At 37.0% G+C, this 16,681-nt stretch overlaps 1 pseudogene; it reads right to left on the bottom strand.

Moving 5' to 3' along the window:
• Positions 1-6,651: 6,651 nt before the first annotated feature.
• On the bottom strand, positions 6,652-8,930 carry LOC103008502 (52 kDa repressor of the inhibitor of the protein kinase-like; annotated as a pseudogene).
• Positions 8,931-16,681: the final 7,751 nt, after the last annotated feature.

Genomic DNA, 16,681 nt, shown 5'->3' with positions numbered 1-16,681 from the left:
TATCCTTGGATTTTTTACTTATATGAATGAATAAATTCTCGTCTTTCCTTAAATGGCTTTGGGTTAGATTTTTGTCACAGTCAAGTAAGTGGAGAATGGCACATACCTATACCTTTCCCCAAATATTCACCAAAAATATGCACTTGAAAAAGAATAAGTTTGTTATAGTTTCCTGATCATGTAATGCTCTGGAGCTTTGACATGGACTATTTTTTTCTACAAGGAATACCTTTCTCCTTATTTACTTGATTAATATTACCTATCCTTTGAAAACTAGTGAAAGCCTCAAATGATCCTCTAGAATCCTTAGCTAATATAGCTAGACATGGTTGGAGCTCCCCTATGAGCTCCAGTGACCCCCATCTTATTTTATCTTAGTTTTCTGGCTCCCTGACTTCTGAGAAATGAAAGGGCAGTGAATATATTTATTTATCTCTGTATTCCTAGTGCATAGACCAGTACGTGCCTGGTACGTAATAGACAATTTGTAATATTTGTTAAATGAATGGATAAATGCAACAGATAATCTGTACTCATTAAATTTTTATTATGGTCTCACAGTGCCATAAATATATAATTACTTTCTCTGTGTGTAGCTTTCCCCCACTCTCCTTGTTCTGAATTTTAAAACATTCCTACAGGAAGATACTTAAGATTAGAGGGAACACAAATTAATGTGATGGTTTTGACCAGTGTGGAATGCAGTTGTCTTCATGCTTTCTGAACAAAGTGGTGTTGACCCAGTGTAACACCACCTATATTCTCAAATTATTACTTGGTTTTAGAATACAATTTCTCTTTTCAGTTTGGTGTTTTAGCATGAGGAGGCCAATGACAAATGATCTCCTTAGGTTTAAGACACATTTAGCATTCTTGTTCTTACTTTCACATCCAAAAACACCCCCATGCTTCTGGAGTTGCTCTATGGTGTAATTCATAGTGGTGGGCAGCTGATGTTGCTTTATTTCCTTGCTTAACCTTCTCAGTTCCAACCAATATCCAGGTAGCATGTTTTCTCTTAATATTTTCAAAATTAATTATAGCCTGTAAAATTTCTGATGCAAAGGAAAGAGCACTGGAGTCCGAAAAGTAGCCTCAGTTCTTCCACTAGCTTGTTGGATGACTATAACATCTCTGGTCCTCAGTATCTTCAGCTGAATCATGATGGACCTGGATGGAAAAGCCTCTAAGAACCATTCCAACTCTCAGATCCATAGGACACTCGATATTCTTAGTATTCTCATTGAAGTTATTTGAGTTAGTGGATACTGGCAGAGACAATATGGCCTTCTAGTCCTTGGTTTCATGCTCCCAGATTGTATGCACTGTTAATTGCAGAGAAAACATTGGCATTAAAAAGAAATAGTGGGCTTCCCTGGCGGCACAGTGGTTAAGAATCTGCCTGCCAATGCAGGGGACACGGGTTCGAGCCCTGGTCTGGGAAGATCCCACGTGCCGCGGAGCAACTGGGCCCGTGAGCCACAATTACTGAGCCTGCGCGTCTGGAGCCTGTGCCCCGCAGCGGGAGGGGCCGCGATAGTGAAAGGCCCGCGCACCGCGATGAAGAGCGGTCCCCGCGCCGCGATGAAGAGTGGCCCCCACTTGCCGCAGCTCGAGAAAGCCCTCGCACGAACCGAAGACCCAGCACAGCCAAAAATAAAATAAATAAATAAATAAATAAATAAAATAAAAAATTAAAAAAAAAAAAAAAAAAAAAAAAGAGTGGCCCCCGCTTGCCGCAACTAGAGAAAGCCCTCGCACAGAAACGAAGACCCAACACAGCCATAAATAAATAAATAAATAAATAAATAAATAAAAAATTTAAAAAAAGAAATAGCTACTTTTTACTTAAGAAAGCTTGTCTTTATTTTTCTCCTTTTTGTTTTTATTTCTTTAAATAATGTGTTGTGACCATTTGGGGGAACCCAAATAATCTAACTGGGCCTGTAATCTGCTTTCTTTCTTTCTTCCTTTTATTTTTTGACCACGTGTGGAAAATTAGTTCCCTGACCAGGGATCAAACCCGCACCCCCTGCATTGGAAGCATGGAGTCTTAACCACTGAGCCACCAGGTAAGTCCCTGCTTGCTTTCTTTCTTTCTTTTTTTAAAAGAGACATTTAAAATTTATTTTTACTTTTTTAATAGATCTTTATTGGAGTATAATTGCTTCACAATACTGTGTTATTTTCTGTTGCACAACAAAGTGAATCAGCCATATGCATACACATGTCCCCATATCCCCTCCCTCTTGAGCCACCTTCCCATCCTCTCTATCCCACCCCTCTAAGTCATCGCAAAGCCCAGAGCAGATCTCCCTGTGCTATGCTGCTGCTTCCCACCAGCCAACTGTTTTACATTCGGTAGTGTATGTATGTCGATGCTACTCTCACTTCGCCCCAGCTTTGCCCTCCCACCCCATGTCCCCAAGTCCATTTTCTACATCTACCTCTTTATTCCTGCTCTGCAACTAGGTTCATCAGTACCAATTTTTTTTTTTTTTTAGATTCCATATATATGCCTTAGCATACGGTATTTGTTTTTCTCTTTATGACTTACTTCACACTGTATGACTTCACACTGTATGACAGATTCTAGGTCCATCCACTTCACTACAAATAACTCAGTTTCGTTTCTTTTTATGGCTGAGTAATATTCCATTGTATATATGTGCCACATCTTCTTTATCCATTCATCTGTTGATGGACATTTAGGTTGGTTCCATGTCCTGGTTATTGTAAATAGTGTTGCAATGAATATTGTGGTGCATGTCTCTTTTTGAATTATGATTTTTTCAGGGTATATACCCAGTAGTGGGATTGCTGGGTCATATGGTAGTTCTATTTTTAGTTTTATAAGTAATCTCCATACTGTTTTCCATAGTGGTTGTATCAATTTACATTCCCAACAACAGTGCAAGAGCTTTCCCTTTTCACCACACCCTTTCCAGCATTTAGTTTTTCTAGATTTTTTGATAATGGCCATTCTGACTGGCGTTAGGTGATACCTCATTGTCATTTTGATTTGCATTTCTCTAATGATTAGTGATGTTGAGCATCTTTTCATGTGCCTCTTGGCCATCTGTATGTCTTCCCTGGTGAAATGTCTATTTAGGTCTTCCACCCCTTTTTTAAATGGATTGGGTTTTTTTTTTGATATTTAGCTCCATGAGCTGTTTGTATATTTTGGAGATTAATCCTTTGTCTGTTGTTTTATTTGCAAATATTTTGTCCCATTCTGAGGGTTGTCTTTTTGTCTTGTTTATGGTTTCCTTTGCTGTGCAAAAGCTTTTAAGTTTCGTTAGGTCCCATTTGTTTATTTTTGTTTTTATTTCCATTTCTCTAGGAGGTGGGTCAAAAAAGATCTTGCTGTGGTTTATGTCAAAGAGTGTTTTTCCTATGTTTTCCTCTAAGAGTTTTATAGTGTCTGGTCTTACATTTAAGTCTTTAATCCATTTGGAGTTTATTTTTGTGTATGGTGTTGGGGAGTGTTGTAATTTCATTCTTTTACATGTAGCTGTCTAGTTTTCCTAGTACCACTTATTGAAGAGGCTGTCTTTTCTCCATTGTATGTTCTTGACTCCTTTGTCATAAATTAGGTGACCATATGTGTGTGGGTTTATCTCTGTGCATTCTATCATGTACCATTGCTCTATATTTCTGTTTTTGTGCCAGTACCATACTGTCTTGATTACTGTAGCTTTGTGGCATAGTTTGAGGTCAGGGAGCCTGAATCCTCCAATTCCGTTTTTCTTTCTCAAGATTGTTTTGGCTATTTGGGGTCTTTTGTGTTTCCATACAAATTGTAAAATTTTTTGTTCTAATTCTGTGAAGAATGCCATTGGTAGTTTGATAGGGATTGCATTGAATCTGTAGATTGCTTTGGGTAGTAGAGTCATTTTCACAATATTGATTCTTACAATCCAAGAACATGGTATATTTCTCCATCTGTTTATGTCATCTTTGATTTCTTTCATCACTGTTTAATAGTTTTCTGAGTACAAGTCTTTCATCTCCTTAGGCAGGTTTATTCCTAGGTATTTTATTCTTTTTGTTGCATTGGTAAATGGGAGTGTTTCCTTAATTTCTCTTTCTGATTTTTCATTGTTTGTGTATAGGAATGCCAGAGATTTCTGTGCATTAATTTTGTATCCTGCAACTTTACCAAATTCATTGATTAGATCTAGTAGTTTTCTGGTGACATCTTTAGGACTTTCTATGTATAGTATCATGTCATCGGCAAACAGTGACAGCTTTACTTCTTTTCCAATTTGTATTCCTTTTATTTCTTTTTCTTCTCTGATTACTGTAGCTAGGACTTCCAAAACTATGTTGAATAATAGTGGTGAGAGTGGACATCCTTGTCTTGTTCCTGACCTTAGTGGAAATGTTTTCAGTTTTTCACCATTGAGTATGATGCTTGCTGTGGGTTTGTCATATATGGCCTTTATTATGTTGAAGTAGGCTTCCTCTATGCCCATTTTCTGCAGAGTTTTTAATCATAAATGGATGTTGAATTATGGCAAAAGTTTTCTGCATCTGTTGAGATGATCATACGGTTTTTATTCCTTAATTTGTTAATGTGGTATATCACATTGATTGATTTGCATATATTAAAGAATCCTTGCATCCCTGAGATAAAGCCCACTTGATCATGGTGTATGATCCTTTTTAAGTGCTGTTGGATTCTGTTTGCTAGTATTTTGTTCAGGATTTTTGTATCTATGTTCATCAGTGATATTGGTTTATAATTTTCTTTTTTTGTGATATCTTTTTCTGGTTTTGGTATCAGAGTGATGGTGGCTTCATAGAATGAATTTGAGAGTGTTTCTCCCTCTGTAATTTTTTGGAAGAGTTTGAGAAGGATCCGTGTTAGCTCTTCTCTAAATATTTGATAGAATTTGCCTGTGAAGCCATCTGGCCCTGGACTTTTTTTGTTGGAAGATTTTAAATTACAGTTTCAATTTCATTACTTGTGATAGGTGTGTTTATATTTTGTAATTCTTCCTGGTTCAGTCTTGGAAAATTGTACCTTTCCAAGAATTTATCCATTTCTTTGTGGTTGTCCATTTTATTGGCATATAGCTGTTTGTAGTAGCCTCTTATGATTCTTTGTATTTCTGCAGTGTCAGTTGTGATTTCTCCTTTTTCATTTCTAATTTTATTGATTTGCATCCTCTCCCTTTTTCTCTTGATGAGTCTGGCTAAGGGTTTATCAATTTTGTTTATCTTTTCATAGAACCAGCTTTTAGTTTTGTTGATCTTTGCTGTTGTTTTCCTCATTTCTATTTCATTTATTTCTGCTCTGATCTTTATGATTTCTTTCCTTCTACTGACTTTGGGTTTTCTTTGTTCTTCTCTCTTTAGTTGTTTTGAGTGTAGGATTAGATTGTTTATTTGAGATTTTTCTTGTTTCTTGAGGTGAGATTGTATTGTTATAAACTTCCCTCTTAGAACTGCTTTAGCTGTGTCCCATAGTTTTTGGGTTGTCGTGTTTTCATTGTCATTTTTTTCTATGTATTTTTTTATTTCTTCTTTGATTTCTTCAGTCATCTCTTGGTTATTTAGTAGTGCACTGTTTAGTCTCTATGTATTTGTGCTTTTTAAAGTTTTTATTTCCTGTAATTGATTTCCAATCTCATAACATTTTGATCAGAAAGGATGCTTGGTACGATTTCAATTTTCTTTCCTTTTTTTTAAAACAAAATTCACATTTTATTTAGTTTGAAATAAATTATTCAAAATTGATTTTCTTCACCAAAAATGACAGCAATATTTTCTGTATTATTCCTAGATAAACCACAAAACACTTATTTTTGTAGGTTTTGTAAGTTTTGCTTGTAAATCAAGATGAGGCAGTAGATACAGTCATGGAAAAAGACAGAAGAAAACAGACAAATCAGTTGTCAGTATCCATGGTCTCTGATCCTGTCTTGACCATGAAACAGAAGTGTTCAACATATACCTGCTAAAAAGCTTATGAAGATGTAGGCTCAATAAAGGAACATAAACAGCAACAACCAGATGTAGAACAACAATGGCAAGCTCTTCCATTCAAACTTTAACTATAACTTGTTCCTTTAACTTTATTTGATAAAGACAAAATCTACTTTGAAATACTTATTTGACAAGCTCTCACTTTTCTCTTACAGTCTGATAATTTTCTTATCAGTCCCTTACAGATTTTTAACAGCATACTTAAAACTCCTACTATTCAAAGGTCAGTCATGAGCTTCACTGTAATGTTTTATAAAATGTATTCCTTCCTCCCATACTTCCTCAAAATTTATTTCTTCAAAGAACTGATAATTCAGTACCTGACAATTGGATCCATAGTGATAAATGTTATGTCTAAAATGACTTAACTAATACAATTTCAAAGTGCCATTCGCATAGATCACACAGAGTGTAATATGGTACTTTCAATGCTATCTTCTGGAAGAACAGTTAGGTCTCCAAAGCATGGGACTTCAAAAAGGCCATTTAAACAGGCAGACTATCAATGACTAATGTACTCAATGGGAGGCCTACAGGTCAAGATATTCAGTGATTAAGTGGTTTATGTACACCTTACAACTTTTCTGTAAGGTATTTTCAAATTTCTTACAGATTTTTTCAAATATCAAATATAAGAGAAAGCCTACTTTAAAAGTCTCAGGTATTTTCAATGGTTTCTGAATTATCTGTAGGAAGCTCTGACTTACTTGTATAGAGTTGGATATATGTATCCACCATTAAATCCAAATCGTGTTTTATTTCAAAATTTATGCTAAGCAAAGCCAAGTTACTTGAACTTTGGTCTGTGAAAGTGTTCCTCAGGTATGCTTTGAGACGCTTTCACCCATTTTCATAGCATTCATTCTCAACCTTCATCACAGGAATAATACATAGGACCTTCAGCAATGCATAAACATTAGGAAAAAACTTGATGTCTGGCAGATGAAGGGCTTCATAAATAGTGGATGGAAATTCTATATCTTTCCCTCTGTGTTTCCACTTGATTCTCCAACAATGCAGCTCAGCAGAGAGTGTGTCAGGATTAGGTAAGTCACTTCTGTACATGTCAGCATGATGCTCCTCTGATGTATTGAATTTGAGCTGTCCCATGACAGATGTTACCAGAGATAACCATTTAAGAGATTTGAGGTGCTATTCTGAGAATATACCTTTCAGTTCCTGAATAATGTGTTCCACTGTTGGAACACTTAGAGTTTCTTTATAGTAACTCTCAGGGGTTAGCTGAGATTCCAGGTTACTGTGCTGAGCTCTGCGAAATTTCCCTGGGAGCTTCATCTGAATATCAAGTTTGGTTGCCAAATTTGTGGCTTCCTCAAACCAAAATTCATGATAAACTTCGATATTTTCCATCACTTCATTTAGTGAATGCAGCACTGCAGTCAAACTACTGGCTGCAGAGAAGACATCAGAAGTTTGCCCCTCAAGATTTTTCCCTAAGGGTCTTGTAAAATATAGAACATTTTTAAGAACAACAATGGTAACGATGAAATCAAAATCTGTTACCGCACTACAGAGTACAAATGCTCGGCCAGCTATACAGTTATTCCATCTAACATTTGTGTCACTATTGATACCATCTAAACATAAAACAAGTGCTTGTAGGAGGTCCATTAAGATTTCAAAAGCATCATGCCTGCCTGTCCACTGAGAATGGCAAATTTCCTTCAGTTCTTTGCCCCTTTCTTCATTGTTCTGAAAGAGGACAGAAATTACATTGTCAAGCTCTAAAAGCAGTTGTGGTGATCGATGGAAAAAAGAACAAACTTCTTCAATTGTTCCTAATGCGACAGATACTCCCATTACAGGCACTGATTTTGCCAACCACGTATTTAAGGCACAGGAAGAACAGAGTGTGTAGATAGCTTGAGGATATTTTTCTAAAAGTCTAGAAGCAACAACTTTCATTTTGGAAGAAAATCCACTGGACCAATGTAAGCCTGGCCACGACAGTACTCCATGTTTACTCCCCACTTCTCAGTTATCATAGTGTGAAATATCACAGCCAAAATTTCTGCATCAGCTTCATGAGGCAGGAAGCCCACAGATTCCTCTCTCAGGTTGTGAGTTTCATCAATAAACCTCACCAACACAGGCAGGTGCTCTTCCCCTGCTATGTCCGCCACATTGTCAGTGACTATGGAAAAGAAGTGAGAATCTCTCACTTCCCTGAGGGTTCCTCCCGAATGCAGCTCTCTAGCATCTGTTTCTGCTGTGTTTTCGAACAGAACAATGTGTTAACTGCTGTTGTCTCAAAGCGCCTTCTCAGAGCCTCTTCACCAGGATTGATCTGGCACTTCCAGCAGTGATTGAAAGTTATCAGGAGTAAAGAGACCTTCTGGGAATTCATTAGCTTCATGTCCATCCAGAGGTATGTTCTGTTTTCCCATAAGAATCAAAATTTCAAATAAAGATTTTAAGTATTCTTTGTTTTCCTTCTCTTCAAGTGTTAAAGGCAAGATGTCTTCATCCTGCTCTTCACCCCCTTCTTCTGCACTGGGGTTCTGAGCATTGCTGTTGTTTATTTCCTTATGTTTTGGTTCCTGTTCAGAAGTTTCATTAATTTTTTTCTGTTTCAGTGTCCTGATTTCATCTTCACTCAATTATTTTATTCGTCTTCTGTGTCTACTGTGTGGATTATTCAAATGGTTGGTAAGATCAAATATTGTTGTTATTGCATTATCTCGAAGAACTGTCCTATAAGGACTAGTTCTACAAATCATAGAAGTCTTAAAGTGTTTGGCACACAATCGATAATGTTTATTTAGTTGATCAGGTGTTTTATCTTCTAAGTCTGCTCTCCTACTATTCTCCACCCACTTCTGGCATCTGGCTGGATCCTGCAGGAACCTGAAAACGGCCAGGTCCAACTGCATGCTCTTCCGAGTGCAGTTGGGGGCTGCCCAGAAGTTCTGCATTTTGTCGTCCGTGCGCGGCCAGCCCAGCCCTCCCCTCCCCGTCTCCTCAGGGCAGCCCGCCCACCCATCAGGGCTGGGGAGGGGAGCCGGGCCGGCATGCCAGCGGGAGGGGGATGGGAGGGCAAGAAACCTCAATTTTCTTAAATTCTCTGAGGCTTGATTTGTGACCCAAGATGTGATCTATCCTGGAGAATGTTCCAAGTGCACTTGAGAAGAAAGTGTATTCTGCCACTTTTGGGTGGAATGCTCTATTAATATCAGTTAGATCTATCTGGTCTATTGTGTCATTTAAAGCTTGTGTTTCCTTATTTATTTTCTGTTTGGATGATCTGTCCATTGGTGTAAGTGGGGTGTTAAAGTCCCCTACTATTATTGTGTTACTGTCAATTTCTCCTTTCATGGTTGTTAGCATTTGCCTTATGTATTGAGGTCCTCCTATGTTGGGAGCATAAACATTTATAAGTGTTATATCTTCTTCCTGGATTGATCCTTTGACATTATGTAGTGTCCCTCCTTATCTCTTGTAACAGTCTTTATTTTAAAGTCTATTTTATCTGATACAAGTATTGCTACCTCAGCTTTCTTTTGATTTCCATTTGCATGGAATACTCTTTTCCATCCCTTCACTTTCAGTCTGTATGTGTCTCTAAGTCTGAAGTGGGTCTCTTGTAGACAGCATATATATGGGTCTTGTTTTTGTATCCATTCAGCCAGTCTGTGTCTTTAGGTTGGGGCATTTAATCCATTTACTTTCAAGGTTATTATCGATATGTATGTTCCTATTAACATTTTCTTAATTGTTTTGGGTTTGTTTTTGTGGGTCTTTTTCTTCTCTTGTGTTTCCCACTTGGAGAAGTTTCTTTAGCATTTGTTATAAAGCCGGTTTGGTGGTGCTGAATTCTCTTAGTTTTTGCTTGTCTGAAAAGCTTTTGACTTCTCTGTCGAATCGGAATGACATCCTTGATGGGTAATCTTGGTTGTAGGTTTTTCTCTTTCATCACTTCAAGTATATCCTGCCACTCCCTTCTGGCCTGCAGCATTTCCACTGAAAAATCAGCTGATAACCTTATGGGGATTCTTTGAATGTTCTTTTTTGTTTTTCCCTTGCTGCTTTTAATATTTTTTCTTTGAATTTAACTTTTGTTAGTTTGATTAATATGTGTCTTGGTGTGTTTTTCCTAGGGTTTATCCTGTATGGGACTCACTTTGGATCCTGGACTTGGGTGAATACTTCCTTTCCCATGTTAGGGAAGTTTTCAACTATAAACTCTTCAAATATTTTCTCAGACCCTTTCTTTTTCTCTTCTTTTTCTGGGACCCTTAAAATTCGAATATTGGCGTGTTTAGTGTTGTCCCAGATGTCTCTGAGATTGACTTCAATTCTTTTCATTCTTTTCTCTTTATTCTGCTCCTTGGTAGTTATTTCCAACATTTTGTCTTCCAGCTCACTTATTCGTTTTTCTGCCTCAGTTATTCTCTTACTGATTCCTTCTAGTGTATTTTTCACTTCAATTATTGTGTTGTTCATCTCTGTTTGTTTGTTCTTTAGTTCTTCCAGATCTTTGTTAAACATTTCTTGTATTTTCTCAATCTGTGCCTCCATTCTGTTTCCAAGATTCTGGATCATCTTTACTATTATTACTCTGAATTCTTTTTCAGGTAGATTGCGTATTTCCACCTTTTTTTTTTTTAACATCTTTATTGGAGTATAATTGCTTTAAAATGGTGTGTTAGCTTCTGTTTATAACAGAGTGAATCACTTATACATATACATATGTCCCCATATCTCTTGCCTCTTGCATCTCCTTCCCTCCCACCCTCCCTATCCCACCCCTCTAGGTGGTCAAAAAGCACCGAGTTAATCTCCCTGTGCTATGCAGCTGCTTCCCACTAGCTACCTATTTTACGTTTGGTAATGTATATATGTCCATGCCACTCTCTAACTTTGTCCCAGCTTACCCTTCCCCCTCCCCATATCCTCAAGTCCATTCTCTAGTAGGTATGCATCTTTATTCCCGTCTTGCCCCTAGGTTCTTCATGACAATTTTTTTTTTTTAGATTCCATATATATGTGTTAGCATACAGTATTTGTTTTTCTCTTTCTGACTTACTTCACTCTGTGTGACAGTCTCTAGGTCCAACCACCTCACTACAAAAAACTCAGTTTCATTCCTTTTTATGGCTGAGTAATATTCCACTGTATATATGTGCCACATCTTCTTTATCCATTCATCTGTTGATGGACACTTAGGTTGCTTCCATGTCCTGGCTATTGTAAATAGAGCTGCAATGAACATTTTGGTACATGACTCTTTTTGAATTATGGTTTTCTCAGGGTATATGCCCAGTAGTGGGATTGCTGGGTCGTATGGTAGTTCTATTTTTAGTTTTTTAAGGAATGTCCATACTGTTCTCCATAGTGGATGTATCAACTTACATTCCCACCAACAGTGCAAGAGGCTTCCCTTTTCTCCACACCCTGTCCAGCATTTATTGTTTATATATTTTTTGATGATGGCCATTCTGACTGGTGTGAGATGATATGTCATTGTAGTTTTGATTTACATTTCTCTAATGATTAAAGATGTTGAACATTCTTTCATGTGTCTGTTGGCAATCTGTATATCTTCTTTGGAGAAATGTCTATTTAGGTCTTCTGGTCAGTTTTGGAATGGGTTGTTTGCTTTTTCGATATTGAGCTGCATGTGCTGCTTATAAAGTTTGGAGATTAATCTTTTGTCAGTTTCTTCATTTGGAAATATTTTCTCCCATTCTGAGGGTTGTCTTTTCGTCTTGTTTATGGTTTCCTTTGCTGTGCAAAACCTTTTAAGTTTCATTAGGTCCCATTTGTTTATTTTTGTTTTTATTTCCATTACTCTAGGAGGTGGGTCAGAAAGGATCCTGCTGTGATGTATGTCATAGAGTGTTCTACCTATGTTTTTCTCTAAGAGTTTGATGGTGTCTGACCTTACATTTAGGTCTTTAATCCACTTTGAATTTATTTTTGTGTACGGTGTTACGGAGTGTTCTAATTTCATTCTTTTACATGTAGCTGTCCAGTTTTCCCAGCACCAGTTATTGAAGAGGCTCTCTTTTCTCCACTGTATATTCTTGCCTCCTTTATCAAAGATAAGGTGACCATATGTGTGTGGGTTTATCTCTGGGCTTTCTGTCCTGTTCCATTGATCTATATTTCTGTTTCTGTGCCAGTACCAAACTGTCTTGATTACTGTAGCTTCGTAGTATAGTCTGAAGTCAAGGAGCCTGATTCCTCCAGCTCCGTTTTTCTTTCTCAAGATTGCTTTGGCTATTCGGGGTCTTTTGTGTTTCCATACAAACTGTGAAATTTTTTGCTCTAGTTCTGTGAAAAATGCCAGTGGTAGTTTGATAGGGATTGCATTGAATCTGTAGATTGCTTTGGGTAGTAGAGTCATTTTCACAATGTTGATCCTTCCAATCCAAGAACATGGTTTGTCTTTCCATCTATTTGTATCATCTTTAATTTCTTTCATCAGTGTCTTATAATTTTCTGCATACAGGTCTTTTGTCTCCTTAGGTAGGTTTATTCCTAGATATTTTATTCTTTTTGTTGCAATGGTAAATGGGAGTGTTTTCTTAATTTCACTTTCAGATTTTTCATCATTAGTGTATAGGAATGCAAGAGATTTCTGTGCATTAATTTTGTATCCTGCTACTTTACCAAATTCATTGATTAGCTCTAGTAGTTTTCTTGTAGCATCTTTAGGATTTTCTATGCATAGTATCATGTCATCTGCAAACAGTGACAGTTTTACTTCTTCTTTTCTGATTTAGATTCCTTTTATTTCTTTTTCTTCTCTGATTGCTGTGGCTAAAACTTCCAAAACTATATTGAATAATAGTGGTGAGAGTGGGCAACCTTGTCTTGTTCCTGATCTTAGTGGAAATGGTTTCAGTTTTTTACCACTGAGGACGATGTTGGCTGTGGGTTTTTCATATATGGCCTTTATTATGTTGAGGAAAATTCCCTCTATGCCTACTTTCTGGAAGGTTTTTTACATTAATGGGTGTTGAATATTGTCGAAAGCTTTCTCTGCATCTTTTGTGATGATCATATGTTTTTTCTCCGTCAATTTGTTAATATGGTGTATCACGTTGATTGATTTCGTACATTGAAGAAGCCTTGCATTCCTGGGATAAACCTCACTTGATCATATTGTATGATCCTTTTAATGTGCTGTTGGATTCTGTTTGCTAGTATTTTGTTGAGGATTTTTGCATCTATGTTCATCAGTGATATTGGCCTGTCGTTTTCTTTCTTTGTGACATCTTTGTCTGGTTTTGGTATCAGAGTGATTGTGGCCTTGTAGAATGAGTTTGGGAGTGTTCCTCCCTCTGCTATATTTTGGAAGAGTTTGAGAAAGATAGGTGTTAGCTCTTCTCTAAATGTTTGATAGAATTTGCCTATGAAGCCTTCTGGTCCTGGACTTTTGTTTGTTGGAAGATTTTTAATCACAGTCTTAATTTCAGTGCTTGTGATTGTTCTGTTCATATTTTCTATTTCTTCCTGGTTCAGTCTCGAAATGTTGTGCATTTCTAAGAATTTGTCCATTTCTTCCAGGTTTTCCATTTTATTGGCATATAGTTGCTTGCAGTAACATCTCATGATCCTTTGTATTTCTGCAGTGTCAGTTGTTACTTCTCCTTTTTCATTTCTAATTCTATTGATTTGAGTCTTGTCCCTTTTTTTCTTGATAAGTCTGGCTAATGGTTTATCAATTTTGTTTATCTCCCAAAGAACCAGCTTTTAGTTTTATTGATCTTTGCTATCGTTTCCTTCATTTCTTTTTTATTTATTTCTTTTCTGATCTTTATGATTTCTTTCTTTCTGCTAACTTTGGGGTTTTTTTGTTCTTCTTTCTCTAATTGCTTTAGGTGTAAGGTTAGGTTGTTTATTTGATATGTTTCTTGTTTCTTAAGGTAGGATTGTATTGCTATAAACTTCCCTCTTAGAACTGCGTTTGCTGCATCTCATAGGTTTTGGATTGTCATGTTTTCATTGTCATATGTATCTAGGTATTTTTTTATTTCCTCTTTGATTTCTTCAATGATCTCTTGGTTATTATGTAGTGTGTTGTTTAGCCTCCATGGGTTTGTATTTCTTACAGATTTTTTCCTGTAACTCATACCTAGTCTCATCGCGTTGTGGTCAGAAAAGATACTTGATATGATTTCAATTTTCTCTAAATTTACCAAGGCTTGATTTGTGATCCAAGATATGATCTATCCTGGAGAATGTTACATGAGCACTTGAGAAGAATGTTTATTCTGTTGTTTTGGATGGAATGTCTTATAAATATCAATTAAGTCCATCTTTTTTAATGTATCATTTAAAGCTTGTGTTTCCATATTTATTTTCAGTTTGGATGATCTCTCCATTGGTGAAAGTGGGGTGTTAAAGTCCCCTACTATGATTGTGTTAGCTTTGATTTCCCCTTTTATGGCTGTTAGTATTTGCCTTATGTATTGAGGTGCTCCTATGTTGGGTGCATAAATATTTACAATTGTTATATCTTTTTCTTGGATTGATCCCTTGATCATTATGTAGTTTCCTTCTTTGTCTCTTGTAATAGTCTTTGTTTTAAAGTCTATTTTGTCTGATATGAGAATTGCTACACCAGCTTTCTTTTGATTTCCATTTGCATGGAATATCTTTTTCCATCCCCTCACTTTCTGTCTGTATGTGTTCCTAGGTCTGAAGTGGGTCTCTTATAGACAGCATATATATGGGTCTTGTTTTTCTATCCATTCAGCCCATCTATGTCTTTTGGTTGGAGCATTTAATCCATTTACATTTAAGGTAATTATCGATATGTATGTTACTATTGCCATTTTCTTAATTGTTTTGGGCTTATTATTGTAGGTCTTTTCTTTCTCTTGTGTTTCCTGCCTAGAGAAGTCCCTTTAGCATTTGTTGTAAAGCTGGTGTTGTGGTGCTGAATTCTCTTAGCTTTTGCTTGTCTCTAAAGTTTTTAATTTCTCCGTCAAATCTGAATGACATCCTTGCTGGGTAGAGCAATCTTGGTTGTAAGTTTTTCTCCTTCATCACTTTAAATATGTCTTGCCACTCCCTTCTGGCTTGCAGAGTTTCTACTGAAAAATCAGCTGTTAACCTTATGGGGATTCCCTTATGTGTTATTTGTTGTTTTTCCCTTGTAGCTTTTAATATTTGTTCTTTGTATTTAATTTTTGGGTGTTTGATTAATATGTGTCTTGTCGTGTTTCTCCTTGGATATTTCCTGTATGGGACTCTGTGCTTCCTGGACTTGATTAACTATTTCCTTTCCCATATTAGGGAAGTTTTCAACTATAATCTCTTCAAATATTTTCTCAGTCCCTTTCTTTTTCTCTTCTTCTTCTGGGAACCCTATAATTCGAATGTTGGTGCATTTAATGTTGTCCCAGAGGTCTCTGAGACTGTCCTCAATTCTTTTCATTCTTTTTTCTTTATTCTGCTCTGCAGTAGTTATTTCCACTATTTTATCTTGCAGGTCATTTATCCGTTCTTCTGCCTCAGTTATTCTGCTATTGATTCCTTCTAAAGAATTTTTAATTTCATTTATTGTGTTGTTCATCACTGTTTGTTTGCTCTTTAGTTCTTCTAGTTCCTTGTTAAACGTTTCTTGTATTTTCTCCATTCTATTTCCAAGATTTTGGATCATCTTTACTATCATTTTTCTGAATTATTTTTCAGGTAGACTGCTTATTTCCTCTTCATTTGTCTGGTCGGGTGGGTTTTTGCCTTGCTCCTTCATCTGCTGTGTGTCTCTCTGTCTTCTCATTATGCTTAACTTACTGTGTTTGGGGTTTCTTGTTTGCAGGCTGCAGGTTTGTAGTTCCCATTGTTTTTGGTGTCTCTCCCCAGTTGCTAAGGTTGGTTTGGTGGGTTGTGTAGGCTTCCTGGTGGAGGGAGCTAGTGCCTGTGTTCTGGTGGATGAGGCTGGATCTTGTCTTTCTGGTGGGCAGGTGCACGTCTAGTAGTGTGTTTTGGGGTGTCTGTGGCCTTATTATGATTTTAGGCAGCCTCTCTGCTAATGGATGGGGCTGTGTTCCTGTCCTGCTAGTTGTTTGGCATAGGGTGTCCAGCACTGTAGCTTGCTGGTCGTTGAGTGGAGCTGGGTCTTGGCGTTGAAATGGAGATCTCTGGGAGATTTTTGCTGTTTGATATTACGTGGAGCTGAGAGGTCTCTTGTGGACCAGTGTCCTGAACTTGGCTCTCCCACCTCAGAGGCACAGCCCTGACGCCTGGCTGGAGCACCAAGAGCCTGTCCTCCACAAGGCTCAGAATAAAAGGGAGGAAAAAAATAAATAAAGAAAGAAGAAGATAAAATAAAATAAAGTAAAATAAATCAAAATAAAGTTATTAAAGTAAAAAATTATTAAGAAAAAAAATTTTTAAGTAATAAAAAAAAAAAACCAGACAGACAGAACCCTAGGACAAATGGTATAAGCAAAGCTATACAGACAAAATCACACACAGAAGCATACACATACACACTGAGAAAAAGGGAAAAAGGGAAAAAAATATATATATTGTTGCTCCCAAAGTCCACCTCCTCAATTTGGGATGATTCGTTGTCTAGTCAGGTATTCCACAGATGCAGGTACATCAAGTTGTTTGTGGAGCTTTAACCCGCTGCTTCTGAGGCTGCTGGGAGAAATTTCCCTTTCTCTTCTTTGTTCGCACAGCTCCCGGGGTTCATCTTTTTATT

The sequence above is a fragment of the Balaenoptera acutorostrata genome, chromosome 1, assembly GCF_949987535.1.
Source record: "Balaenoptera acutorostrata chromosome 1, mBalAcu1.1, whole genome shotgun sequence".
NCBI classification, from domain to species: Eukaryota; Metazoa; Chordata; class Mammalia; order Artiodactyla; family Balaenopteridae; genus Balaenoptera; species Balaenoptera acutorostrata.
Note: the sequence above shows the minus strand (reverse complement) of the source record. Positions and strands in the feature narration are given on the sequence as shown.